We start from the raw sequence: 25,270 nt of genomic DNA, 5'->3' as shown, positions 1-25,270 counted from the left end.
AATCAAACTTTACAGCTCCTTTATCTTCTTAAATGAAGCAGTCGATCAGTAAAATGGAGAAAAACGTGTGACTTTGTTCCTGCCGTGTTGTTTTGAGCGTTCGTTTTTATCAGCGACCGGCTGATAAAATTATTATTATTATTATTATTATTATTATTATTATTATTATTATTATTATTATTACCGTTATTATTATTATCGTTACTCTTCGGGCCGATCGACGATGAGTTTCCGGAATCGGTGTACTTAGAAATTAATGGTGAGATGGTCTTTGAGAGCAAAGGGAGCAGGAGGCCCCTCTGGGGTTGACGCAAATGGTTTCAGAAGAATCCTCGCCTGTAAGTCCTTTAAACAGTCATCTTTGAGGCTATGTGAGGCAATCGCAACCATGATAAGGACTCTATGTACACAATACATCGACCCTACGACCATAGAGCCCCTGGTGGCTAGCCGCCTGATTCCACTGGATAAAGGCGAAGGCGCTGTCAGACCTATAGGAGTCGGAGAGGTAATTAGGAGAATCTGTGGAAAGTGCGTAATGATGGTCGCCAAAAAGGATGTTGTCGAGGCTAGCGGCTCACTTCAGCTGTGTGCCGGACAAAAATCTGGAAGCGAAGCGGCAATACACGCTATGCATGCTGTATTTGAAGCAGATGACACGGATGCTGTACTTCTCATTGATGCTTCTAACGCATTCAACGCCCTTAACAGAGCAGCTGCACTGTATAACATCCGCGTTCTATGCCCTGTAATCGCAGCCTACGCCATTAATACCTACAGACAGCCAGCTCGGCTATTTATCACTGGCGGTAAAGAGATCGTGTCAGCAGAAGGAACAACACAGGGTGATCCCCTTGCTATGGGTCTGTATGCCTTGAGCATTCAGCCCCTAATTACAAGCCTACAAGTAGCGTCCAGTGTGAAGCAATGCTGGTTTGCAGATGATGCCAGTGGAGCGGGCTCTACAACAGAAATTAAGAAGTGGTGGGATGTTCTTAGCACCCTTGGTCCAGATTTTGGGTACTTTCCAAACGACAAGAAATGCTGGATTATCGCAAAACCAGCCAAGGAAGAAAGTGTCAGAGAAGCCTTCAAGGAAACGTCTATTAATGTCACAGTGCAAGGGCAGAAACATCTGGGGGCGGTGATAGGTTCCCGAGGGTATTTAGAGGAATATGTCAGCGAAAAGGTGTCCAATTGGGTCAATGAAGTAGCAGTAGTTAGATATATGAGGGTATCAGCACACGTTTCAAAAAATGATAAAAAATCCCATACAAATCCTTATAAATCCAATATTTTACCCAACCCCATACAAATCCTTATAAACCCCAATAACTACATAAAATACTATTTCAGCCTTTGAATTCAACAATGAACTCCTGCAACGGAGACGTCAAAAACCTAAAAACCTAAATTTAGCTTTTGACCTAAAACCTAAAAACCTAAATTTTCACTTTCATAAATGACACCAAACTCACAAACAATCATCGATTAAATCCAACCAACTCATCAATCGCTGATTTGAATGATGAATACAATATTTTTGAACACCAATTTGGATAAAAAAATAATCATTATGGATGTTGTGTGACTGGATGCCGTTACTGTCACGCGTGACGTTGTGTGACTTGTCACGAAAATGGACAAAAACCCTGAACGTGGGGTGCTCGGTTGGCTGTTTACTTGCCTGGCCCCAGCCAGGTCTTTTTCCCGCCGCTGACAAGGCGGCTGTCCCTTTCCCAGTTTACCTCTGGGACAGAGGTTGAGTTCGGGAAAGAACTCTGAGCACCCCGCTGTAAACCAGTAGGGCCTGAGCGGGCTCACCCTGGAGGTACCGTCTACTGGAAGACATCCCACACTACTCAGTAATTCACCATCTGCACAAGCCGTTAAACAGGTTTCAGTCAGGGGCCAGCTGACACCACCCTAAAGCTTCACCAGAGTTTGTGAACTAATATAATAATGGCCCGATTACCTGTATATTACACTCAGTTCTGAAATTTTTACACTTGTGGTGCTATTTTTCTGTATATTGCTTGATTTGGATTAACACGCATGCGCTTTCATGCACACAACCCAAAGCGGACTGGACACTAGTTTGTTTAACACACGTGTCGGCCATTTTGTTGCCATTTTGCGAAGAGGTTGTATTTTAATGTTTATGGCTCCTGTTTTGGGATTTTTGAACATTTATTTCTCCACTTTCATCGTTCTGATGTTTGTAGACGCTTTTTGAGGTAAGAATATCATTTATCTTGCACACAACAATAGATTTTTTTATTGAATCGACTCGCTATCGAATACTCGTGAAACCGTGACTGTATGATAGAATGATTACACATCGACTAAATCCTTGATTGGGATCCAAGTATTAAAGGTATCACTGTATCCTTTCCACTTTACCAAAGCTTGTTTCTTCTTGTAATCTCTCCTGATAACTTTATCGATTCTGAATATCTCCTGATTAGCTTTCAATAATTCTGGTTCATAAAAACTCCCTTTAATTTCTTCATTATTGAGATCTCTCAGTTTGTATGTGATTGGATTAGTGTATTGTATTTTATCGATAAAGAAAACCTCTTCTGTGAAATTGGGTGTATAACCTCGATCAAACAACTTTCTTTTATACTTTGATATTCTAACCTTTTCACCAACTTTAAATTTTGGCAAAGATGATAATTGCTTCAAATTGCCAAATAGATTGAAGTAAACCGTTCCTACATTCTTTTTCTTAGATGCTTCTGTCGGTGTCATTTTTATTGAACTGTGTTTAGTGTTATTATACTGCTTCAATATTTTAGGCAAAATATCCAGATACATTGTATTGCCTTGAGCAGTGAATCGTTTCCACATTTTATTTTTAATCGTTCGGTTCCATCGCTCAACAACTGATGACTTTTCTTCATTTTCAGTCGAATACAGTGTAATGTTATGTTTACTGAGCAAGTCTTTGAAATGTTTGTTGTAGAACTCTGAGCCTTTATCAGTCCACAGATACTTTGGTTTTCGACCCTCTTTGAATATGCTTTCAAATGCTTTCGTTATGGTCTCACCTTTTTTATCTTTTAATGGGACAATCCAGCCGTATTTACTGAAAACATCTATAGTCGTGAGAAGATACCTATTACCTTTATTCCATTTACTGAATTGTTGCATTTCAACAAGATCAGCAGCCCATATTTCATCAATATTATTTACAATAACACGCCGCCGAGTAAAGTTACGTCTTATGGGTTTATGCAGCTCATTAGCTAATTCTTCTTGCCAGTTTTCCTCTTTACCCGACGGCTTTTGACGTTTTTTGGAACCCCAAGTCCCAATTTTGATTTTGTATTTATTGCATTTCTTGCCAACCAATGTCCCCATTGTCGTTCGGAATATGGAACAGCATCCAATGACTTTACCATCTTTTTGTCAGCTTTTGATTTACATTTTTTATCATCTTTGCAGACTGAATAATCAACATCATGTTGCATGGCTATTGCATCTGTTTTGCCTGTTGGTTTATCGTATATTTCCAGTATTTGCCCTGTTTTGGGGTTATATTTGACTTGATTTTCCAAATCATTGTATGGACCAGTGTATTTATGACCAGGTAATACCCACCCAGCTTTGGGCTTTGGGAGCTTACCAATCATTTTGTGTATATCAATTGAACCACCGCTTTTGGGTCGTCCTTTGATTCCCTTTTCATATTCACCCCAATTTGGTGGGTGCCAACCAATTGAATCATAGCTTGAGCATTTCGGTGTGTTGTGAAATTTGCTCCCAATTTTTACCATGCTTTCACATGGATAATTTTTGTATTTTTCTAATGTCTTTTTCCCAGCCTTGCCAGACCAAAATTGACTCGACAATATACCAGTATCTGTGCTAAATGCACTTTTGGCAATGTCTCCAGATTTGTATCTATCAAAGACTTCATTTGTTGATGGAATTAATGTTCCAACAACATCCATTGACTTCGACGCAACCTTACCTGGTGTGCCAAATTGTTCTAAAATTGTATCTAAATTACCACCATCAAGTTCTTTTCGGTCAGTTTTGTACCTTCTTTTTGGTCTTACTTTGGTTGATAATTTATCAAACATCTCTGATCCAGTCTTTTGAACAAAAGGTGTTGCTTTAGAGATAGCATAATCAATAGCTTTTTTCTGCAATTTAGGGTTTCTAAGTGCTTCAGAACCATAATATCGACCCATTTCAACTGCTTTCTTTCCCATCCATGGTAATGCATGTTGAATTAACATATCAGCACCAGTTGATGCTAAAGTATCCATTATGCCCCCCCCTTCAGAGGGGCTATTTAGTTTCCCTGTTTTTTAACAAATTTGGTTTTAGTTATCCCACATTCAGCACATGTACAGAAGAACATGAGCCGACCATTTTTGGCTTCCTTGTAACCTGCAGGCTCAATACATTCAGTTTCTTTCTTTTGTTTAACACAATATGATTTGACCATTTTATATCACTATATTAGATTAATTATCATCAGAGTCTGACTCAGAATCTGTTACCAATGTACACCATAAACATAATTTTCCTGAAAATTCTGTGTATTCATCACACTCTTCACAATATCTTATATCAACCATTATACAAACTAATTAGATAATTTTTTAAAATATTGGATTATAAAATTATGATTGACACTTTGATTGTTCATGTCAAAATGTGCATTGTGGATTGTTTTCAATATACTTGTACCCTTTTGTCTCTCAAATAAATAATACAAACACCAATAGCCACATAATACTGAATCTCTTTCCTGGATTTCATCACCTGAATACATTAATCGTTTGCCACTTGTTGACATGAATTGCATAATTTCTTTTGGCATAATTAACCCAAAACTATCAAAATATTCTACATATTTGTCTCCGTTTCGATACGCAACCCAATGTGTACCTGGTCCAATCTGTGAATCCAGGTTAATGATACCAACTTCATCTTTTTTCATCTTTTGTGGTAGATTATCTCTGCTGTAAATGCCTCTGAAGTGTTTTATTTTGAGTTTTTTGACCCAGTCAATGAGTTCAAAGTTACTGAGTGGTTTATTTATGAATTTCACAGAATGTCTCCGATTAATGGAATCCCCTTGAATGGACTGTTTTTGCCTAACAACAGACCTTTTCCTTTTTTGGTTTTTTTTTTCCCTTTACCATACTGATCCCATGTACCGAAAAATGGAGGCGGTCGATAATTAACTGGTAGGACCAAACCACCATCTTTTTTGGTTGTGTTTGGAACAAAAACTGGGACCGATCTTCTGGATCTACTTCTATCCACCTGCAAGCCTTTACCCATTAATGCATTCAAAACCATTGGAATGCCAATTGAAGCCAGTAAAGTACCCAAAAAACCTCCTGATTGTGTCTTAGTTGGTTTAATTACAATCTGTCCACCAGTATGTATTGCATTGACAATTTGCTTCTTTTGTGCTTCAGTGAGCCAATCTTTGTATTTTATTAATTGATCAATTTTATTTTGAGGAATGAGGAAACCACCAACTTGTCCTCTACCAAATATTTTATTGACACCCACATTTGCAAGCCCAGAAAGTGCTCCAGTAGCTAATGGTCCAACTGCTTTTGCTGCCATTGGTAGTAATTTTGTGCCAATTTTGAATAATGATGACCAAAGACTGCCTCCTTGTTGTACAGCTTTTCGTATCTGTGTTTTGCTTATTTTAATATCTGCTCCAGTTTTGTTTTGCATTGCCTTTTTCAGCCTATTTATTTGTGTTTTGGTTAACATCAGCTGATCCGGTCCAGTTAATTCAGAATTTGATAATCTTATTGTTATTGCTGAATTGTTTTTTAATGCTTTTGCTAGTCTATCTTTTTGCCCAATTGATAGTGTTACTCCATGTGAATGATAAGTTGTCATATCTTTTATATAACTAACGTTACATTAATTATCGAAACAATAGTTTGCCATCTTTTTGAATGAGCTCCGCGTCTTGCTCGTATAATGTCAATGCATAAACTGAATATGCAGTTGCAGTTGTGCCAGATAATTCATAGTGGAATGTCAGCTTTGTGGTACCATCTTTGATATCCATTTTTTGTTTTGTTAAATCGAAATACAAGAATGGGAATAGTGTTTTGAAATTGTCGACATTCAATAAAGTTCCTTGACTGTACTCATTGTTTGCATGCACATATTTGAGGACATCTCTGTAAACTCGAGTCAAATCAGCCTCTGGAGTGTAATGTACATCAGGATATTCATTGCCATTAGCCACAGATAAATGACAATTTAGCAATGTTCTGGGATCTGTTGATACACTAAATGTATTGTACAAAAATGGATTTACTGTTTGTGCAGCAAGATTTGCATCATTGATAATGAAAACAAATACATGCCTTGGTTTTGAAATCCCACTTGTTATCTGAAAATGACCACTTCTTTGTGTTGAAGAATTACTTCTCTCAATATTTTCTCGCAAATAAACCCATTTATGTGGCTTCAAAAACTGACTCATATACAGTGATTGTCCTTCTGAATTGAAAGTGATTCTTGGTACAATCAACTCCATTCTGGTAATAATTACACGACAATCAGCCCCAGCTTGCCATATTAGAATAGTATCAGATTCAATCTGCAAATTTAATTCCAATCTTGTTGATGGCAATAACTCATCCATCAATGCTTCAAAGAATGAGTATCGATTCAATGGTATTTCTGTATTGACAACAACTGATAGACCCAAAAGTGCTTTTCTTACAGCAAATCCTTTATTGTAGTTATCTTCAGCCGATCGTTCTTCAGCGTGTCGGTTTGTATCCAGATAGAAAAACTCATTTGTTGCTGTCGATTGAGCATATCCTGGACTATATTCCAATAGATTCTTGATATTTACACAATGATTTGCATCATTACAATCATATACCATTTTACCATTCAATCTTACATCGAAATCATGTATAAGACTGTGTGAACCATTAACAATACCATTATGGTCTTCAGCTGCTATATTTGCATTCTGCATTGTTTGGACTTTAAAACCAACTGATATTCTTGCATTATACCAATCAAATGGGGTCACTTCTCCTGTGTTGTCAACAACAAAACGATAACCATCTTTCTTTTGTGACCTATTATTTCCTGGATTACCAGTATTCAATGGTGTCTCCAATTGGAAGAAGACATCTTCATATCTCTCAATGTATTTTGGATTTCTGAATGATTTCATTTATACAGATATGTTACATTATTTTCATTTCCTCCCTCTTTTGAGTTTTCCACCAGATATCATCCTATTAACTCTCTCAGCTATTTGAAAATCAGTCAGTGGCTGCTCCATTTTTGGTTGGCTCATTGTCACTGATTTTGTTTTGGAAGGTTGTTTTTTGCTCAATAATTGAATTATTTTATCACCTGCTTTATTACCAGCAAACTCACCAGTTTTGGTGACTGCTTTTTCAGCTGCAGTTTTGGCTCCTTTCTTAGCTAATTCTTTTGCTGTTTTTCCGAAAAGTTTTGATCCAACTGATCTGAAAACATCCATAATTCCTTCACCATGGATATGTTTCATCGCATAACGACCCAATTGTGGGTCAAAACGTGGCTTAAATTCACTTTGTCGTACCATATATTGATATATTATATTAAACTAGACCTGAGAATCAAGCTCATGAACCAGTCAATGCCATTCAAGTCAATTGGCCGACCCAAAGCGTCAGTCACTGTTATTCCCATTTCTGAAATAATTGACTTGGAAACTGGACTGAATAATGCTCTTTTTGGCTCAAAAGTAAAGGGATAACTCCTTGTTAAATTGTCAGTGGGTATCATTATCAGTGTATTTGTGAATCGTCCATCACTGAGGCTATCAGTTATTATATCACAATTAATGTCCAAAACGTCAATATCATTGGTAATATTTGGCAATTTTGTCCCATGTTCAGTTTGGCTAATTAACTTTGGTTCAAATCCAATAAGTGCTCCAAAATTAGAGTTTCTAATATCAAGCTGCCATTGGTTGTCCAGCTCAATGACAACTCTATATGATGAAAGCACAAAATATAGATTGATGCCCTTGCTGGAAGATGGTTTATCTCCATTTTGAATTATTGATTGAGTGATATAATCATCAAGATCATCATATGAATACATTCCATCAACAAATGTGATTGTTTCCCATTTTGTACCATTATCTGGGCTGTATTTTATTGTATTATTGTTGTATCCTGCATTGACATTATGCCACGAGTATGTCATTGAAACTCGATCAACAGCTAGCTCATGTCTCATTGTTGTGTCAAGCTTCAATGGTGGATCAAATTTGATAATAAAGTCTTCAGGCCGACTTCGACCTATTTTTTGACGGTTAACAGATGAAATATGTATCGCTCTTTCTTGCATATATTATTTGATTATATATTATGCAAGAATAATCCACGTCCTAGCGAATTATATATTGTTGCAATAAATCAATGAGTTGTTTGTTGTTTATCAAGCCAAGTTGATTCAATTTATGGGCTATTTGTGAAAATTCCTCTTTGACTCCATTATTGCCAGCCAAAATGGATCCACCAAGCAATTCCATTCTGTCAATCAAATCATTAGCATCATTGAAATAAACAACACCAGAGCCCAATTTCTTGAATTTTTTGCTGTATTTCTTCTTTGGTTGCGTATAACCAGAACCTTTTTTGATGGTTTTCATTCCTTCTGGGATTATTTTAATGCGCCCTTTGTATTTTTGTAATAATTTTATATCTTCATCTATTTTATCAATTTTGTCTTTATTCTTGGTCTTTCCTTGGCCCTTGGATAAAGGACCCTTCTTTGTTCCAAGTTTTTTCAACATTTTGCCAATATTAGCATCGTAATCCTTGATGTCAATATCTCCTTGCATAGAAGCTTGGAGAACAGAACTCGGAGGTGCAAGATCGTATTGCATCAATTTTTGGATTTCATCAATATCAAAACCAGCATCCAAATTTGATTCAACATCAGGTGACATCATTAATGGTTTATAGCCAATTGGTAGCTTTGCTTCTGGTGGTTGTGTTTCAGGCTGATAAGTTAACATAGCAATGTCTTCCAAACCTGAAGTCAACGCTTTTTGGTTTTTCTCCAATTGTTCAATCAGTTTGTCTTGTTTTTCATCAATTGTTTGTTTTGTTTCCTCTTGAGCTTTAATAATTGGTTTGAAAGTTTCTGATAAACCTTGTTGTAAATCTTGTTTATCATGCTTGTACTCCTTCAATGTATCTCTAACTTGTTTGGTTATTGTTCCAGCCTTAATCTTGGCTTCAGATAGTTGTTTTAATCTTTGTAGATCCATTATATTATTAACTTATATAATGTATTGATATACATGGAAATCCCAAATTATGATAGACATGATAAAAACACTAATTTCAAAAGATTGTATGGTTACATGCCAAGTGACACGTTTCGGATGTTAATATGTGGTAATTCAGGATCTGGAAAGACAAATTTATTGTACCATATGCTGATGAAACCACTTTTGTATTATGATAGAATACATTTGTATGCCAAAAATTTGGAGCAACAAAAATACAAGGATATGCTACAAACATTGACTGATATATCAAATAGTGTCGGGTATAATGTCCTTGTTTGTAGCAATGATGATATAATTCCAGTGGAGGAATTGAAGGATGAAGATGCCCAGAAGATAGTAATATTTGATGACTTTATTTGTGAAAAAAACCAGAAACCATTGATTGATTATTTTATTCGTGGCAGACACAAGAACTGCTCTGTTATTTATCTGAGCCAATCGTTCTACAAAACACCAAAAGATATTCGACTCAATTGCTCTCATTTCTGTGTCTATGACTTTCCTAGCAGCAATGAAAGAGGTTTGATATCCCGTGAGTTGGGTGTCGAAAAGGATAAATACATTAAAGCAACCAAAGAGCCATTTTCATTTCTATATGTTGATAAGCCCATGAAGAGAATTAACAGGAATTTTTATGGAACAATATAACCAAATGATATAAATGGGAATATTCAACGAACATAGTTCATCGTCTTCTTTCACAACGGTTCCTCTTCAAGGAGCCGCTGGGCCTCAAGGAATAGGGTTTAAATTAACCCCAAATGGAAATTATGATATACAAAACAAAAAACTTGTTAATGTTAAACAAGGAGCTGATCCCAATGATGTTGTCACAAAGAGCCAAATACAATTGTTGGATAATGCTCCTGGTGATGTGCGAGCTAATAAAGCAGTAATTTACAGCAACAGTGGAAGTGTTCATACCAATAGTATTTATCTACAAGACACGCCAGACGGTGCTGGCAGCTTCAATGATGTTCGATTATTGACTGAGCATCAGTCTTATGAAAACATTCATCTTAATATACCAGATTTGAAAAACTTTGATGGCCATGGTGGACGAGCTAAAAGTGAAATAATGGTTACATCAACAGAACAACATATTACTGGACGGAAAACATTTTTTGATATTAGTGTTTTAAAACCTGATAATAACGATCAAGCGGCGAATAAAAAATATGTCGATGATGAGATTAAAAAAATACCATCACCTGATTTGTCTACATATTTGAAAAAAGATGGCACTGTTGAAATGACTGGAAATCTGGATATGGGTAATCAACAAATTACTCATCTTGGAGCCAATATACAAAATACATATGATGTCGTTAATTTAGGTTTCTGTGATACTAAATATTTACAAAAAGTCTCCAATAGTGACCTTGATATGGACAATCATAAAATCAAAGATATGGCTCAACCAACTGATGATAACGATGCTGTTAATAAACACTACGTTGATCATAACTTTCTCAACAGGTTAACACCGAATGCTCTTGGTGGTGAATTAGATATGAGAGGTCATAAAATAATCGTTCTTGGAAATCCTTCCAATCCCAATGATGCTTCCACTAAAGCATATGTTGATACAGAAATAGCTAAAATACCATCTGTTGGAAGTGATTTGAGTGTATATTTGAAAAAAGATGGAAGTGTTGCTATGACTGGAAACCTTGATATGAATAATAAACAAATCAAAGATATGGCTCAACCAACTGATGATAATGATGCTACTACCAAAAAATATTTTGATGACAAATTGGAGCAAAGTCATCTTGTCAGCAGCCATAAAACAAATGAATTCAAATATCTTACAGATACCGATGAAAGCAGTTCAGAATATAATATCACAGTGTATGGAATAGCTGCTTTCAATCAATCCCCACATCAGAATAAAAAAGCTTATGATATCACATTGATTAAAGACAGTGGAAGTAATGATTACAGATCAAGGATAGGTTTCAATATTTATACTCTTGCTATTGGAACATACACAATTGTGTTTGAATTCTACCCACCAGAAATGACTAATATTCAATTATCATGTACTGCTTCTGAAGCATACATCCACAAAGCTGTACAGCGTGATTTCACTGCTTATAGCAAGCTATTGGTTCAATTCAATAACAACAGCAAACAAACTCCAAATTACATCTATTTGACGATGCATGGAACAGCTACAGCGACTCCAGTACAATGTCATCTGGTTGTTTACGGTGTCAAAGATTGGTCAGATAGCGTTTATCCAGGAGTGTATGATGGCTTGGACAATGTCATGTTTGAATATAAAAATGGAGATATGGAGATGAAAGTCAATATGGATATGAATAATAAGATTATTTCTGGTTTAATAAATCCAATATTTGATTCTGAAGCAATGAATTTGGGTTATTTTACCAACTTATTCAAAACGAAATACACTGGAACTATTGCCAGTGGTGTTTTTCACAATTTCAGTATTCCTGTCTCAGGAAATATTTATTTCAATTTGTATTCAGTTGTTTTGGTAAGCAATATTCAAGTTGCAAATGCACAATTATTAATACGTGGAAAAAAACAAGGGCAAACATCAAACACTGACACATATCACAGAATTGGAAACATAATAAGTGGAAGCAAGACATTTGATTTGCCAAAATCAACAACATTTGTTAGTATTGATTCTATGTCAATATTGGATAATATTGGAGCAGGAACTGCTGTTAATGGAACTTTTGAATTGAAAATATTATACTCTGATTATTTTGAAAGATATCATGCTGTCAATAAAAGTTGGTTGTCAAATATTGAAACTTCAAGTGTTGTTAACGGCACCATAAAAAATGGAGTTTTTGAAAATGTTCATGGTTTCCAATTTGGAACATTAGGGCCGGTTAAAATAAAAAATATTGTAATTAATACAAAAAATCATTACCAAGTTTCTTTTATCGCCATTGCTAACAGTAAAACTTTATTTTCCCATTTAATACAATTTAATATGAAAATTGGGAGAAATTTTGTAACTACAAATACAACAATCAAACCCATGATAATTCAAATGGGGATTTTTAAAAGACGTCCAGGGTTTACTTCTCCAATTATAAACCATGAAGTCACAGGAACTTTTGAAATTTATTTATCAACACTATTAATATAATGCCATACGTTGAAGATGAAAATGGAAACCATATTCTTGATGAAAATGGAGATAAAATAGAATACACAGTAACTTATGACAACTTACCAGATGGATTCAAATATAGAGAACCAATACATCTGAATGATGATGGTCATTTGGATACAGAAAACAGACATTTGGTGATAAAAGATGGAGTTAATTCAAATCATGCAATTTCACTCCAACAATTAATTAACAACAATGAAGACATCATCAAACCATATATTGAAACACAAATACAACAAGCTCTGGCTCAGTTTAAAGCTCAACAAGCTCAGGAAGCTGTAACGTTTCTCAACAATCAAGTTGCAATGAGAATAGGAAGAAAAAGTGGTACAATACCAAAAACAAATTACAAATGGATAAAATTATTGAGTAAAGATGACATTAAAGGAATCAATACATTGCAAGAGATTATTGTGACAAACACATATATCAGGAGAAATGACAGATATCATCATTCCAAATCCGATTTGGTGTCATCATCATTTGATCAATTGGAATTCTTCTTTGATGTGTCATTTGAAAACTATTATTGCTACTTCAACAATCATCCATCTGATTGGACAATGAAGTATTTTGTTGAATATATTAGGATACAATTACCTGACAATAACCACTAGGTCGTGGACTCCGTTACTTTATTTCATAAAATAACTAAATAAAAATATTGTAATCAAATTGTATAATGAAAGAATTGTCAGAATTGCAAGAACACATTCGAACATCGATGATAGATTTTCACCGTAAATTGAGTCTTCCAATATTACCCAGACAGGAATGCATGATAAAAAGTATCGTAATATTCACATATTTGTATGAAAAACATTACAACACAGGTTTACCTGATGAAGTTTACAAAGAGTTAATTCATGATGGAATCGGATTAATTGGGCCTGGAGATGGATGGTTAACAGCTATTCTCCATCGATTATTTGGTTGGCAACCATATATCAGATCACATGGAATATTACATGATGCTTATGGCCAATTTTACAACAGATATCATCGTGACAAAGGATACATGTACACCATTAATGAGAAAAAAACATATCCTTGGATGAAAAAATGCATGTTTTTGGGTCAAATAACTGGTCTCTATTATTGCATCAAAAATAAGATAACCATATAATATATGCAAAAGAAGAAATTAATAATTGATTTCAATCATATTTCAAATCGATTATCAACAGAAGAAATTGATGAATTGAAAGCTTATTACATGTCATATCACAAAAAGATGTGGATGTACAAAAGTGCATACAAAAGATTCAAAAAATGGGAATTCGCTGGTAATATTTCATCCATTGTATTTGCAACTGGTGGTATTGCATCATCGGTTGCAACCAGTGGAGCTTCATTATTGGCAATATCATCGGTGTCTGTCATAATTCAAGCTTATATGAAGCATAAAAAAGTTGAAATCAAACTTTATCAATGCCAATATGCTTTTCAAACTTACGGACATTTATTAAATGAAATAAAAGAAATAATGAGAAGTGGACATTTTGATAGAGATGATTTGACAAACAAGCTTACTCAAAATGATGATTTCATTTTGGATAATTCCCCGATTGTCGATAAATGGGGTGACAAATATGATAAAAAATATCAGATATTCACTTATGTTTGATTAATAATGTGCATGATTTGGGGGCCAATAATGTCCATAATTTTATCCCAATAAACATTGTATAATTTCATTGTTTTTTTGGATTTTGACAACTCAATTTGGGAAGAATCAATTTTCATCAATTGCAATATTCTATGCAAAAGATATTTCAAACTGATTATTCTCTTTCTTTTACCATTGATTTGTGGCAGTATTTTGTTTATTTCAACGAATATTTTATGAATTTTGAAATTGGTTGAACAACTGATTTCAATTTTGTTTTTCAAAATAATTTTATCTAATGTATGCGACAAATGGTATTTTCTATTATACACTGTTTTCTTGTATATTTTGAACAAATTGGCATGAAAATTGATATATTCTGTTTTGTATTCTTCACCAACAACCTGTCCACAAGCAACACACGTTAATTGACATTCCATGTTTTTCAAATTCTGTGATCCACAACAATCAGGCATTGATGGTTGTTTCTCAACTTTGGATTCATCATGATATCCACAAAATTCACATTCATCTTTGCAATGCAGGAATTGGCACAGAGATGATTCCACCTGCTTGGAAACATCTTTTGGTTTTTTCAAAATGGATTTCATTTTTGTATAAATATAGTATATAATATAATTACACAAAAATGTTTTCCAAAAGATAATACAAAGTCTTGAAACCAAATATTCACCAAAAAACAAACCAAATATTCACCAAAAACATTGAAATTAAATATCTCATCACAAAAGATGAGTCAAAGTCTCCAAATCAAATATTTATCAAAAAATCAATAAAATCACAATTTTGTCACAAGTTTTTGTCGCAATGTTTTGATCACAAGTTGATACTATCATTGGATAGCATAATGACCATAGGCCAATGAGTGTATTCCATCAGGATACAAATATCGTTTATCATCAAAACATGACAACGATGTCTTGTTGATGGTGTAACTACCAAGTTCATGATGGTTACTTCTGATTGTTTTCATTTGGTGAAATAATTGTTTCTCATTGAACAACACATCTTTGTAATCAAAATGTTGAATATCATTTTTGATGACATTCTTTTTGATTCCTTTGGCTGTTTTTCCACCATTGTTGTTATCTTTGATATATGAATACATTTTGGATCTCAATCCCACAAATTCAGTAATGGGTACACCAGCGGCTTCATCTTTGAATTTTCCAATAACTTTTTTATTTGTGGAGTCATAAAATTGATGATTTGATGGATAATCCGAGTTATCAAACATTTCTTTTTTATTCCAAAAATCTTGATACACATCTTCGGCTTCAATTTCATATGTCAAACTGTCTGTATCCGTAAACAGTAACTTAGCTTTGTTACCATATTTGTTTTTAACGAAATTGTAATGGAAATCGTACATCAATGTTTTGCTCAAATCAAGGATACACATACCAGCATAGGCTGGTCTGTTAAGTGTCAACGATTCCTTTATTTTATGGACTGCAACCAAGTTTTCATTAAAGATTTTGCTATTGATGAATGTTGGTTTGGAAGTCATTTTCAATAATTGTTTCTCATTAGTCACCAGTTTAATGTCTTCCCGTTTTCTGATATTCTCCATTGTTTTACCGAAGACACTATTGTTCATCAGTTTGAAGAAATCTTTCTCAAAAGCATTCTTTGCATTAGTTCTTTGATGTGTATTGAAATCAATATATGCCTTCAACCAAGGACTTTGATTAAAGGATAATACACGGTATATTTTAGTCAATTTCAAACCCAATTCACGATACAATTGCAGATTACGATAATGTAATACATATTTTGATTTGTTTGCCAATGTTGGAATCAGTTTTTTGACTTGTCCACTTGTTATTCCAAATTTTTCTGCAATTCTTTGGCAATAATCTGACAGCATATTTGGTGCCACTTTGATTTGTTCAGCGCCACATGGATAATCATTATGCAGGTCATGTAATTCATGAGGATATTCCAAATCAACTTCCAATAAATATCCAGTCTTATTATCTTTGGGAATCGTTTTCCAATTAATGTTTTTTATTTGCTGTTTATTCAACCATTTGAAATTCCCAGTTGGAAGATGTTGTGACATAGCCCATCCATATAGATTGTTTGCATCCAAATACATGATATGTTTACTGGGTTCATTTGGATTCCAATTTTGCATGTATTTGTTGTTAGCTTTGCCGTATCTATTGGCTATGTAACTGATTCCTCCACGCATGCCCTTTTCAACAAATTGATACATATCAATATCCGTGATTAATTCAAGTTTGACTTCAGTCATTTTCAACATTGCATCCCAACTCAATCCTGGAGATGTGAAATAATGACAAGGATCCAATCTATAGTATTCCAAACATGTTTTCCTGAAATTTTCAAAAACATCAGCCAGCAATAATACATCAGATTTGAGATATAAATCATGGTATTCACCCATGGTTTTCAATTGAAATGTATTCCAAACATTTTGTGCATGACTGTATTCTTCATCAGTGATATTTGTATTATTCATTTGACTGTAAAATTCATCTTTGGTTGGTAATTGAGTATCATTGAATTTATCAAAATTACTCATATAATCATACGGATAAACTCCTTTTTGTTTCATTAATTGTAATTTACGACCTTTGAAAACTTCACTGGTATATTTGAAGGCATCTTCTGGTAGATTCTTTACAAGATTTGCCAATGATTGATTCATAAACTGAAGACTGTCGATAAATACTAAATTATAACCCAACATGAAGGCCATGTATTGTTCCATGTTATTTGGGATTACATTAATTTTGTGTTGTCTGGTTTCACCTTTTTTATCCACATAAGTATTGGTCTCAATAATTTTACCAATTTCTTGCATTATAAAATGACTATCATATCCTTTCAAATTATGAAATATTACAGGGATTTTGTTAGTTATTGTAAAATCCCTGTTACATTGATTATGGGCTGAGCCACGGAATTTTCCAGTAATATGGCAATGGTCTCTGACACGTTTATCATTTTTTGTGAATTGTTTACCACAAATATGACAAGATGTTGCTTTTTGGAATTTGTCTTCATCTTCTGGAGACATAACTAATGGTTTATTGAATTTGTATTTAATAGTTTGTCTGCAATATTTGACTTCATCAAGCATTGCTTGCATAAATTTGTAAACAGCTTTTTCTCCACGATAATATTTTATTGGTTTGGAATATTTGTCATCATAGCAGCATACAACTTTGTAACCATAACCGCAATCAGTGTGTTTTTGATAAGCTTCAGTAAAAGATTGTTGGTTAGATTGATTACAACCATGAATTGGTTCAGTGATTGCTTCAAAATCTGCGTATATCACGAATGGCGCTTGCATTTGTTTATTAAAATTTTTGAATTCTATTTTGGAACCAACTTCGGGCATTTTGATTGATTGTACACCATTGATTTCAATACATACTTCCTGATGCTTGGTTAAAACTCGTTCTGATGTAAAACATTGCAAACAATGCATACAAAAATGTTTTTTATTTTTATTTCTTGTTTTTCGATACATAAATCTATTAAAATCTTTGATAAGACAGTAATGTTTGTTTTCATCTTCTGAGATTAGCAATAGATTCATCACATTCTCAAACTTTTCTTTGGACACATAAATTGGATAAGTTTGTTTGTTTTCATAACCAAAAACATTGATGTTGATACTGTTTTGGATTTCAATTTTGTTGTATTGTTTGATGGAAACTGGGAATTCAATTCCTTGGTAATTCAATTGTGGCATAAATGCTTTGTCAGTTTTTTTGATTCGTTGTGGATTATTTTCTCGTGGATTCAAATGTCTAACGTGACACCAACGAAAGCATTCATTATCTTTATTCTTGAGATTAATCAATCCACTTTTGTTATGTTGTAGTTCAGTTGGAAGTTTAATGTAAGAACTTCCAGTAAGAGGCTGATATTTGATAATATTAATGTAATGTCCATTGATTGATTTAATTATCCAAGCTGAACCTTCACTAATCCATTTGTGAATATCATTCATAATTTGTTCAACATTAACATCCAAAGATTCTTGAAAATCATTGGCATTAGTTATTGTTTTTGGTTTACTATTAAAATATCCAATTCTGGAGACAGTTTGGTTTCCTTTTTGTTGTTCAAAATAAATTATCAAAGTTTCAATAAATTTAATTCCTTTCATTTGAGTTAATAATTGTTTCAGAAAATGAGCAATAGCTAATCTGGTTGAACTCATTTGTATCAAAGGATCTGTTTCATTTTTAATTCCAACTTCATAAGATTTGTTATATCCCTTGAATGCTCTTGCAACTTCTGTGATTTGAGTTCTCTGTCTAGGAATCGGAGCCATTTTCTTAGTCCTTGGTGCTGCTTTGGGTTTATCAGCAAATTGTTTTGGAGGAGGAATAATGTTGTTTCTTGGTTGAACAATTGGTCGATCTCTGAATTGCATTGGCGGCTTGATGATTGTATTCTCGTAATCTTTTACCATTTGTTTGACTGATTTTCGTGGATAGGGTATTGGTTTCACTTTCTTGGTTCTCGGCATTGGAACCGGTTTTTGTTTTTCCAATAATAATGCTATTAATTGATCTTTCGTTAATTTTGATAAATTATTTTTGTTCATTATAATATTATACGACAGATTATTTTTATTAATGTGTTTATTTTGTGTGTGGATTGTGTTTTGTGATGTTGGGTTTTGCATAGTAGATTGAACACCAACTTGTTCAACCACGATTGGAATTTGCGTGTTCGGAGCACCAATCTTACTCCTATTTCGTGTTTCTTTTGTTCTGGCCATACGACCGAAATACCCAACAAATTGGATACTTCGGACGTCAAAAAATCACCAAAATTCAACGTCTGGAAAATGTTCCTGTAATTGTCTTTTGTATGGGTAATCACCTTTATTGATTTTATTCATCATTGAATTGAATTTTTTATCAATTAATTGTTTCTCATCTTCTGTAAACTCATCATCTGATTCCTCCAATTCAATGTCCATTTTGATTGATTTAATTGGTTTTTCAGATGTAATTTCAATATTTGTTTTATATTTTTTGGCTTCATAAGCATGTTTAACATTTTCTGACCGAGTCATTAATTCAAGGTTGTAGATGCAATTGTTTTGTTTATTGGAGTCAATGTGATTTATTTGCATTTTATCAGGAATTGGACCATTGAATATTTCATAAACTAATCGATGAACATAAAAGTGTTTTTTTGGTAATCCAATTTGTGATAGCAGAATCAAATTATAACCAGTTGGTTGTAAATTTCCAATTGAACATCTCTTGGTTTTTTTATTAAATATTTGGCCATATTTGTTGGCTCCAAAGTTTGTATAAATTTGGTGATAATAAAATTTATCACATTTTATTGGAATATTTTGTGGTGATTTATTTTTTTTACCACATCTTTCGTTATTGGCATATATCATATTTTCTTGTCTTGTAACGAGTTCCAAATTTACAATACAATTGTCTTGTTTATCATTATTGATATGATGTATTTCATATCCAACTGGAATTATTTGTTGATTAACAGCTTCATAAATCATTCTATGAGCTGTAAAAATTTTAGGTTTTCCATTAGAATAAACAGTTGTAACCAAATATCCATTTGGTTGTAATCTTCCTTTACTTGGAATCAATCTCTTGCGATTGATTATATATCCATCTTTTGAGGCAGCATAATTATGGTAAATTGGATGAATATGATATGTTTTTCCTTCATAAAAAACAGTATTTGATGCCAGAATTTTCGTTGATGAATTTTCACCAGCAGAAGAATTCATGTTTGCGTTGTCTAATTTTTTTGTTCCACTCATTTCTTCTATGAAAGTATCTATCACCAAAGCTTTATATCGTTAAGGTTTTCAAATTCATGTCCAAATTACCCTCCAAAAATACATCAACCATTGTTGAATTCAAAATATAGCCAAACAACTCTTGTATTCATTGATGATTAATCATTGTAAAGTGGAAAATTAATGTCATCCAAATCGTTACACATTCTGTAAAACATCTTATTGATTATTTTATTTTCTGTGCGTGTAAACTCACAATCATTGTCTTCCATTGGTGGAAATTCCATTAATCTATTGACTGTTTGCAATTCTTCTTCAGAGTATGAACTGTTCAAAAATTCTTTTCTGGCTTTGTGCATGTGTTTAATATTTTCAGAGGCTGTAACCAATTGCAAATTTACAATTGAATTGTTCTGGCGATTGGAATCAATGTGATTTATTTGCAATCCAGGAGAAATATTTGTCTGATTTACGGCCTCATAGACGAATCGATGAGCGGGGCATGTATTGTTACGTCCCGGAGAAATTATATAATAGCCATTCTCAGATAAGTATCCTTTTCTAGGTTCTAATCTTTTTCGATTGATTATATAACCATCAACTGAGGCTCCGTAATTTTCAAATGTTGGATGAATAAAATATGTTTTATCATTGTGATCAAATTGGTTGTTCATATAAATTAGATTACATAAAATTGAATAACCGGTTTAAACCAGTTTTGAAAAAAGCAAGGAAAATTTAGGTTTTTAGGTTTTAGGCCAAAAGCTAAATTTAGGTTTTTAGGTTTTAGGTCAAAAGCTAAATTTAGGTTTTTAGGTTTTAGGTCAAAAGCTAAATTTAGGTTTTTAGGTTTTTAGGTTTTTGAGTTTAGGTTTTTGAAAACCGAGGATTTAGGTTTTTAGGTTTTTGACGTCTCCGTTGCAGGAGTTAGGGTTAAATTCAAAGGCTGTGTTAGTTAATTTATGCAAGAATTGGATTTATAAGGATTTGTATGGGGTTGGGTAAAATATTGGATTTATAAGGATTTGTATGGGATTTTTTATCATTTTTTGAAACGTGGGTTGATACCCTCATATATCTAACTACTAGTAGCGACGTTAGCAGAATTTGCTCTATCTCAACCACAAGCGTGCTACGCAGCCTACACCTTTGGCTTGAAACATCGGTGGACGTATTTTTTAAGAACTCTCCCCGACATTCAGGATCTACTAGAGCCACTAGAGAATGCAATATCTCAAGTGCTCATTCCTGCGATTACTGAGCGTAAGTGTAATCAGCTAGATAGGACCATTCTAGCGCTGCCAGTCCGCCTAGGTGGTCTTGGTTTTGGAAACCCATGCCTTGAAGCAAGCCGCGAGTACGCTTCGTCAGTCAAAGTAACAACACCCCTCGTTGAACAAATCGTATCTCAGTCACATGAGCTACCAGAAGATTCCCTCGTAAAATCAGCACAACAGGCAGTAACAAGGGAAAGATCAAAGGAACTCGTAGACAGAACAGAGCGTATTAAGGAGATGGCACCATGTAAGACTAAGCGAGCACTGAATCTGGCGGCGGAAAAAGGATCATCGGCGTGGCTTACAGTCCTCCCTCTTAAAGATCTGGGTTTTAACCTCAATAAAAGGCAGTTCCGCGACGCTGTTAAACTACGCTATGACTGGCCAATAGATGACATCCCTTCCACATGTGCATGTGGGGAAGTTTTTACAGTTGACCACTCTATGATCTGTAAACTAGGAGGTTTCGTCATTCAGCGTCACAATGAGCTCAGAGATCTGGAGGCTGAACTCCTGAGTACAGTTTGCAGTGACGTTGAGACTGAGCCAGTTCTCCTAGACATCTCTGGAGAACAGTTAAGTAGAGGATCCAACAAAGCACAAGATGCAAGATTGGATATCCATGCACGCGGGTTCTGGGAGCAACGACGATCGGCATTCTTTGATGTAAGGGTTTGCCACCCCAATGCTGAATCGTATAAGGACCTGGAGCCGCAACAGATCTATCGTATGCATGAGAATGAGAAAAAGCGCCTGTACTCAAGGAGAGTTCTCGACATTGAGCATGGAACATTTACACCTTTGGTCTTCACTACAACCGGCGGAATAGGCAATGAATGCTTGAGATACCATAGTCGATTAGCGGAGCTGATTGCTATCAAGAAAGGGGAGCAATATGCTAAAACCATGTCATGGATCAGGAGCCGAATATCATTTGCACTGTTAAGATCTGCACTCGTCTGTCTTAGAGGCTCTAGGACACTACGAAGAATGCAACGTGACATCAAGAAGGCGGACATTGACATTGAAACTGCAGAAGGGGCCATTTGAGAGATGCGTATTTTGTTTATTTATTTATTATTTTTTCTTTTTATCAAGTAGACCGATTTTAAAATGCCGAATTTGATTTTTTTTAAAAAAACTTCATGACATTTGTTCTTTTTTTCTTTTTCTTTACAAAAACATTGTTGCTTAAAAATATTATCTTTTTTTTAATCGAAAAGAAATGTGAATAGGTTTTTTAATAGCTCTTTTTTTTATATACTTTTAACTTGTAAATAGCAATTTGTGTGGAATATTTTAATAAATTATCATTATTATTAAATTAACATTATTATTATTATTATTATTATTATTATTATTATTATTATTATTATTATTATTATTATTATTATTATTATATATAAGATATACTATTGTAATTGCGAGTTATTTTCTCTCTCAACATCCGAGTCCAACCCATGGACTTAGGGAGGCAAAGAGGGTTTCTCCTCTATGGAGAGGACCCGCCTAAGAAGGTGGGCTGTATAAAAAACAGTTATTTTCTGGAGTTCATGAATGTTAATGTTGCCAGGGATTTTGTTGGTGCATGCCCATTTATTATTATTATTATTATTATTATTATTATTTATTATTATTATTATTATTATTATTATAATCTTTATTAACATATACCAAGCAGCTGAAATTGTTATTTACAAGTTAAAAGTTGAGAAAAGAACTATTAAAACCTATTTACAATTCATTCCGATTTCGAGACTAATTTTCAAGCACAAACTTTTCAAAAGAAAATACAAATGTCATAATAATAATGATAATAAAAATAATAAAAAACAACATCTTAATCCTAATCATTATTATTATTACTACTATTATTATTGTTACTATTATTATTATTATTATTATTATTATTATTATTATTGTTTAGGGACTTAGGGAGGCAAAGAGGGTTTCTACTTGATGGAGAGGACCCGCCTACGAAGGTAGGCTTTAGAAGGAAGAGTTTTTTTCTGGAGTTCATGAATGTTGATGCTGCCAGGGATTTTGTTGGTGCATGCCCATTTATTATCATTATTATTATTATTATTATTATTATTATTATTATTATTATTATTATTATTACAACATTATACAGTACATTACAGTACAAGTCAAAACAATAAAAGAATGATTTTAGTACAATACGAGTACAGAGAGTCGTAATCAAGAGAGAAATGACATAAGATTACATGACATTGCAATATTTCCTTTACAAGAAAACAGATTGGGCTAAATTAACTCATCTGAATTTCCAGCAAGCCTTCTTCTAATTAAGAGACATGCAAAAATTAACGATAAAAACCGACGTTTCGGTGTCTTCATGACGCCATTGTCAAGGAGAAATGAAAAATTACAGAGTCTGCGGCAAGGTGTAACAATAAATTAGCATACAGTGTTTAAGGCTAATTAAATAAATACTTTTGCGCGAATAGAGTCGTTTTGCACGTTCAGAGTGGGTTTTAGGTCTCTGATGAAAAGCATTTCGTTAACCAAACAATCGAACTTACTTCTACACTTTTTCAGAATGCTAAAACGCCTCAGTAGGTCTTTCGGGACTTCGCCATGCTGTTCATGGTAGTGATAAATTATTATTATATCGTTGTATATTCTTTTTTTTTTTTCCTTTGAGGTGAACACATATTCTTATACGCATAAGATAAAAGGTGGGCATTTAAAATGTCGGGGTTGAGGATTCAGGAGTCTGAATTTAGCGACGATAGAAGTGGCTTCCATTTCTTTGTATTCTTGGTTTTCACATGACGTCACCAAATTCTAGAATTCAAAACCGGGAGGCCTTCAAAATTTTTACCTTCATTCAAGGAAAGATTACCTAAAAATATGCCTTTTCAAAATTTCCTAGCTCGATGTCGTACTTCCTTTTGAAAATAGAACAGTTTCAATTTTTGAGGAGGACGGCCGTGACAGAGCTGTTCCGTATCTTAAGAAATGACTCCTCGGGTGATTTTCAGCATACTAAACAATTTAAGTTTGAGAAAAAATATTTATCTTAACATTCGAAAATTCACAATGGAAAACAAACCTCTCTTTTGGCAAAAGTGATCATGAACTCCAGATGTTTTTTCCTATTTCAAGCCGCCATGTTGGTGCCCCTCAGAGGGACACCAACATGGCGTCTCCATACTAAGCTCCATAAATTTGTGTGAAACATATTGTCAAATAACTTGAGTATAGTATACCGCACAGACCTGATACTTGGACAGATTCCTTATTTACTTACCTTCTATAAAATGTCAATTTCTCGGCTTCATTCATGGAATGTTTTCGATTTTTTCTTCAATGGCGTGACAAAAATCGACAGTGAAAACCGGCAATTGCTTGGTGTCTTGTATTCCAATTGGTGCATATGGTTGAGGAAAATCGAGGTTTTGAGTCGGATACAATTCTTTCGAACGACATGTTCGGGACAGTTCGGAATCAGAAAAGGAACAGATAGCGGTTTTCTATCGTTTAACTTCTGTAATTTGCCTCGCAAAGCTGTCCGAGCGATCGCTTTGAACAGACGAAGTGTCTGATAAAATTACATGCGTGTTTCGAGGACGCAATAAAATCACACTTGTTTTACCTTTAAGGCCCATTTGAACGGGTTCAACATTTGCTTCAACATGCGTTCAACTCTGTGTTGAACCAAATGTCGATGGCGTTTGAAAAGGTCGTTCAACATTGTTGAAAGGGTAAAAAAATGTTGGAAGCTTGTTGAAAGTGTGTTGAATCAAATTTAAATTGGTTTAAACATTTCATTCAACATCCTTTCAAAATTTATTTTGTTCTTGAAAACAGTGAATGGCTTTGAAACCGGTTGAACTATTATATGGGCTACAGGAAACATGGGTTTCGACTAAAGAAAGGTTATATTTATCTCAAATACAGTTGAATTCCTCACACTGAAGTAGTCTCTTATATTTTCTAGTCGTTTCTCCCTATTTATTTCATTTAGAATAGCCCTAACAACGTGCCGTTGGATTCAGAACTGCACCGCAAGCATTCGTTAAGTCTTGGTAACCCAGCGTCCTACTCAAATCCCAGGCGCGGGCGCTAA

At 34.1% G+C, this 25,270-nt stretch overlaps 1 pseudogene; it reads left to right on the top strand.

Moving 5' to 3' along the window:
* Nucleotides 1-201: 201 nt before the first annotated feature.
* Nucleotides 202-25,270, top strand: LOC146472728 (uncharacterized; annotated as a pseudogene).

Source organism: Pavona decussata, unplaced genomic scaffold, assembly GCF_977016875.1.
Source record: "Pavona decussata unplaced genomic scaffold, jaPavDecu1.1 SCAFFOLD_98, whole genome shotgun sequence".
NCBI lineage: Eukaryota > Metazoa > Cnidaria > Anthozoa > Scleractinia > Agariciidae > Pavona > Pavona decussata.
The sequence above is the reverse complement of the archived record's forward strand: the minus strand, read 5'-3'. Positions and strand labels throughout refer to the sequence as shown.